The sequence below is a fragment of the Daphnia pulicaria genome, chromosome 6 (assembly GCF_021234035.1).
Source record: "Daphnia pulicaria isolate SC F1-1A chromosome 6, SC_F0-13Bv2, whole genome shotgun sequence".
Classification (NCBI taxonomy): Eukaryota; Metazoa; Arthropoda; class Branchiopoda; order Diplostraca; family Daphniidae; genus Daphnia; species Daphnia pulicaria.
Window position 1 is genome coordinate 15668525 of NC_060918.1, and position 5000 is coordinate 15673524.

The 5000-nt window shown below is 39.0% G+C and overlaps 13 non-coding genes across 13 annotated transcripts; all 13 read right to left on the reverse strand.

Annotated features, from left to right (window-relative positions):
* Window positions 1–330: 330 nt before the first annotated feature.
* On the reverse strand, window positions 331–402 carry Trnam-cau. The gene has a single exon. It is a non-coding gene; the product is annotated as a tRNA-Met (tRNA).
* Window positions 403–666: 264 nt separating this feature from the next.
* Window positions 667–737, reverse strand: Trnag-gcc. Its single transcript has one exon. It is a non-coding gene; the product is annotated as a tRNA-Gly (tRNA).
* Window positions 738–809: 72 nt separating this feature from the next.
* On the reverse strand, window positions 810–881 carry Trnam-cau. Its single transcript has one exon. It is a non-coding gene; the product is annotated as a tRNA-Met (tRNA).
* A 263-nt stretch (window positions 882–1144) lies between these two features.
* On the reverse strand, window positions 1145–1215 carry Trnag-gcc. Its single transcript has one exon. It is a non-coding gene; the product is annotated as a tRNA-Gly (tRNA).
* A 72-nt stretch (window positions 1216–1287) lies between these two features.
* Window positions 1288–1359, reverse strand: Trnam-cau. The gene has a single exon. It is a non-coding gene; the product is annotated as a tRNA-Met (tRNA).
* A 264-nt stretch (window positions 1360–1623) lies between these two features.
* Window positions 1624–1694, reverse strand: Trnag-gcc. Its single transcript has one exon. It is a non-coding gene; the product is annotated as a tRNA-Gly (tRNA).
* A 72-nt stretch (window positions 1695–1766) lies between these two features.
* Window positions 1767–1838, reverse strand: Trnam-cau. Its single transcript has one exon. It is a non-coding gene; the product is annotated as a tRNA-Met (tRNA).
* A 263-nt stretch (window positions 1839–2101) lies between these two features.
* Trnag-gcc lies at window positions 2102–2172 on the reverse strand. Its single transcript has one exon. It is a non-coding gene; the product is annotated as a tRNA-Gly (tRNA).
* Window positions 2173–2711: 539 nt separating this feature from the next.
* Trnam-cau lies at window positions 2712–2783 on the reverse strand. The gene has a single exon. It is a non-coding gene; the product is annotated as a tRNA-Met (tRNA).
* A 414-nt stretch (window positions 2784–3197) lies between these two features.
* On the reverse strand, window positions 3198–3269 carry Trnam-cau. Its single transcript has one exon. It is a non-coding gene; the product is annotated as a tRNA-Met (tRNA).
* A 405-nt stretch (window positions 3270–3674) lies between these two features.
* Trnam-cau lies at window positions 3675–3746 on the reverse strand. The gene has a single exon. It is a non-coding gene; the product is annotated as a tRNA-Met (tRNA).
* A 740-nt stretch (window positions 3747–4486) lies between these two features.
* Window positions 4487–4557, reverse strand: Trnag-gcc. The gene has a single exon. It is a non-coding gene; the product is annotated as a tRNA-Gly (tRNA).
* A 72-nt stretch (window positions 4558–4629) lies between these two features.
* Trnam-cau lies at window positions 4630–4701 on the reverse strand. The gene has a single exon. It is a non-coding gene; the product is annotated as a tRNA-Met (tRNA).
* Between the last annotated feature and the right edge of the window lie 299 nt (window positions 4702–5000).

The window sequence follows — 5000 nt, forward strand, 5'->3', positions numbered from 1 at the left end:
CATAATAATCGCCTAAGATGTTAAACCCACACGATTGACATGGTTTTTTATTAAAGTTACTTTTGACTAGATTCCTTAGTGACTCACGAGCTTTATGTTGCTTTGTTTTTAGATGATCTTCAAATACGAGAATCTGATCAAACTACTCTTTTGCAGAAATATTTCTGAGTTCTTTCCAAACTAGTACTGCATCGACCGGGAATGGAACCCGGGCCGCCCAGGTGGCAAGCGAGCATTCTACCACTGAACCATCGATGCGACATTGTTCACGTCTACTGTGCACAAAGAAATTTTTAGAAAATACATTGCATCATCAAAAAAACATTTGTCTAGCAGAGCGTAGTTTCGATCTACGGACCTCTGGGTTATGGGCCCAGCACGCTTCCGCTGCGCCACTCTGCTTATGTTAATTCTTTCAAAAATAGAAACTGATTCCAAAAAATTTGTACTTCTGTTGAACATTTGCGATTTCAATTTTCATAATTATCGCCTAAGATGTTAACCCACACGATTGACATGGTTTTTTTTAAAGTTACTTTTGATTTGATTCCTTAGTGACTCACGAGCTTTATGTCGCTTTGTTTTTAAGTGATCTTCACACACGAGAATCTTATAAAACTACTCTTCTTTTACAGATATATTTCTGAGTTCTTACCAAACTAGTACTGCATCGACCGGGAATCGAACCCGGGCCGCCCACGTGGCAAGCGAGCATTCTACCACTGAACCATCGATGCGACATTGTTCACGTCTACTGTGCACAAAGAAATTTTTAGAAAATACATTGCATCATCAAAAAAACATTTGTCTAGCAGAGCGTAGTTTCGATCTACGGACCTCTGGGTTATGGGCCCAGCACGCTTCCGCTGCGCCACTCTGCTTATGTTTATTCTTTCAAAAATAGAAACTGATTCCAAAAAATTTGTACTTCTGTTGAACATTGGCGATTTCAATTTTCATAATAATCGCCTAAGATGTTAAACCCACACGATTGACATGGTTTTTTATTAAAGTTAATTTTGACTAGATTCCTTAGTGACTCACGAGCTTTATGTTGCTTTGTTTTTAGATGATCTTCAAATACGAGAATCTTATAAAACTACTCTTTTGCAGAAATATTTCTGAGTTCTTACCAAACTAGTACTGCATCGACCGGGAATCGAACCCGGGCCGCCCACGTGGCAAGCGAGCATTCTACCACTGAACCATCGATGCGACATTGTTCACGTCTACTGTGCACAAAGAAATTTTTAGAAAATACATTGCATCATCAAAAAAACATTTGTCTAGCAGAGCGTAGTTTCGATCTACGGACCTCTGGGTTATGGGCCCAGCACGCTTCCGCTGCGCCACTCTGCTTATGTTAATTCTTTCAAAAATAGAAACTGATTCCAAAAAATTTGTACTTCTGTTGAACATTTGCGATTTCAATTTTCATAATTATCGCCTAAGATGTTAACCCACACGATTGACATGGTTTTTTTTAAAGTTACTTTTGATTTGATTCCTTAGTGACTCACGAGCTTTATGTCGCTTTGTTTTTAAGTGATCTTCACACACGAGAATCTTATAAAACTACTCTTCTTTTACAGATATATTTCTGAGTTCTTACCAAACTAGTACTGCATCGACCGGGAATCGAACCCGGGCCGCCCACGTGGCAAGCGAGCATTCTACCACTGAACCATCGATGCGACATTGTTCACGTCTACTGTGCACAAAGAAATTTTTAGAAAATACATTGCATCATCAAAAAAACATTTGTCTAGCAGAGCGTAGTTTCGATCTACGGACCTCTGGGTTATGGGCCCAGCACGCTTCCGCTGCGCCACTCTGCTTATGTTTATTCTTTCAAAAATAGAAACTGATTCCAAAAAATTTGTACTTCTGTTGAACATTGGCGATTTCAATTTTCATAATAATCGCCTAAGATGTTAAACCCACACGATTGACATGGTTTTTTATTAAAGTTAATTTTGACTAGATTCCTTAGTGACTCACGAGCTTTATGTTGCTTTGTTTTTAGATGATCTTCAAATACGAGAATCTTATAAAACTACTCTTTTGCAGAAATATTTCTGAGTTCTTACCAAACTAGTACTGCATCGACCGGGAATCGAACCCGGGCCGCCCACGTGGCAAGCGAGCATTCTACCACTGAACCATCGATGCGACATTGTTCACGTCTACTGTGCACAAAGAAATTTTTAGAAAATAAATTGCATCATCAAAAAAACATTTGTCTAGCAGAGCGTAGTTTCGATCTACGGACCTCTGGGTTATGGGCCCAGCACTCTTCCGCTGCGCCACTCTGCTTATGTTAATTCTTTCAAAAATAGAAACTGATTCCAAAAAATTTGTACTTCTGTTGAACATTGGCGATTTCAATTTTCATAATAATCGCCTAAGATGTTAAACCCACACGATTGACATGGTTTTTTATTAAAGTTAATTTTGACTAGATTCCTTAGTGACTCACGAGCTTTATGTTGCTTTGTTTTTAGATGATCTTCAAACACGAGAATCTGATCAAACTACTCTTTTACAGATATATTTCTGATTTCTTACCAAACTAGTACTGCATCGACCGGGAATCGAACCCGTGGCAAGCGAGCATTCTACCACTGAACCATCGATGCGACATTGTTCACGTCTACTGTGCACAAAGAAATTTTTAGAAAATACATTGCATCATCAAAAAAACATTTGTCTAGCAGAGCGTAGTTTCGATCTACGGACCTCTGGGTTATGGGCCCAGCACGCTTCCGCTGCGCCACTCTGCTTATGTTAAATCTTTCAAAAATAGAAACTGATTCCAAAAAATTTGTACTTCTGTTGAACATTGGCGATTTCAATTTTCATAATTATCGCCTAAGATGTTAACCCACACGATTGACATGGTTTTTTTTAAAGTTACTTTTGATTTGATTCCTTAGTGACTCACGAGCTTTATGTCGCTTTGTTTTTAGGTGATCTTCACACACGAGAATCTTATAAAACTACTCTTCTTTTATCTTTTACAGATATATTTCTGAGTTCTTACCAAACTAGTACTGCATCGACCCGGAATCGAACCCGGGCCGCCCACGTGGCAAGCGAGCATTCTACCACTGAACCATCGATGCGACATTGTTCACGTCTACTGTGCACAAAGAAATTTTTAGAAAATACATTGCATCATCAAAAAAACATTTGTCTAGCAGAGCGTAGTTTCGATCTACGGACCTCTGGGTTATGGGCCCAGCACGCTTCCGCTGCGCCACTCTGCTTATGTTAATTCTTTCAAAAATAGAAACTGATTCCAAAAATTTGTACTTCTGTTGAACATTGGCGATTTCAATTTTCATAATAATCGCCTAAGATGTTAAACCCACACGATTGACATGGTTTTTTATTAAAGTTACTTTTGACTAGATTCCTTAGTGACTCACGAACTTTATGTTGCTTTGTTTTTAGATGATCTTCAAATACGAGAATCTGATCAATCTACTCTTTTGCAGAAATATTTCTGAGTTCTTACCAAACTAGTACTGCATCGACCGGGAATGGAACCCGGGCCGCCCAGGTGGCAAGCGAGCATTCTACCACTGAACCATCGATGCGACATTGTTCACGTCTACTGTGCACAAAGAAATTTTTAGAAAATACATTGCATCATCAAAAAAACATTTGTCTAGCAGAGCGTAGTTTCGATCTACGGACCTCTGGGTTATGGGCCCAGCACGCTTCCGCTGCGCCACTCTGCTTATGTTTATTCTTTAAAAAATAGAAACTGATTCCAAAGAATGTGTACTTCTGTTGAACATTGGCGATTTCAATTTTCATAATTATCGCCTAAGATGTTAACCCACACGATTGACATGGTTTTTTTTAAAGTTACTTTTGACTAGATTCCTTAGTGACTCACGAGCTTTATGTTGCTTTGTTTTTAGATGATCTTCAAATACGAGAATCTGATCAAACTACTCTTTTGCAGAAATATTTCTGAGTTCTTACCAAACTAGTACTGCATCGACCGGGAATCCAACCCGGGCCGCCCACGTGGCAAGCGAGCATTCTACCACTGAACCATCGATGCGACATTGTTCACGTCTACTGTGCACAAAGAAATTTTTAGAAAATACATTGCATCATCAAAAAAACATTTGTCTAGCAGAGCGTAGTTTCAATCTACGGACCTCTGGGTTATGGGCCCAGCACGCTTCCGCTGCGCCACTCTGCTTATGTTAAATCTTTCAAAAATAGAAACTGATTCCAAAAAATTTGTACTTCTGTTGAACATTGGCGATTTCAATTTTCATAATTATCGCCTAAGATGTTAACCCACACGATTGACATGGTTTTTTTTAAAGTTACTTTTGATTTGATTCCTTAGTGACTCACGAGCTTTATGTCGCTTTGTTTTTAGGTGATCTTCACACACGAGAATCTTATAAAACTACTCTTCTTTTACAGAAATATTTCTGAGTTCTTACCAAACTAGTACTGCATCGACCGGGAATCGAACCCGGGCCACCCACGTGGCAAGCGAGCATTCTACCACTGAACCATCGATGCGACATTGTTCACGTCTACTGTGCACAAAGAAATTTTTAGAAAATACATTGCATCATAAAAAAAAAATTTGTCTAGCAGAGCGTAGTTTCGATCTACGGACCTCTGGGTTATGGGCCCAGCACGCTTCCGCTGCGCCACTCTGCTTAAGTTAAATCTTTCAAAAATAGAAACTGATTCCAAAAAATTTGTACTTCTGTTGAACATTGGCGATTTCAATTTTCATAATTATCGCCTAAGATGTTAACCCACACGATTGACATGGTTTTTTTTAAAGTTACTTTTGATTTGATTCCTTAGTGACTCACGAGCTTTATGTCGCTTTGTTTTTAGGTGATCTTCACACACGAGAATCTTATAAAACTACTCTTCTTTTATCTTTTACAGATATATTTCTGAGTTCTTACCAAACTAGTACTGCATCGACCCGGAATCGAACCCGGGCC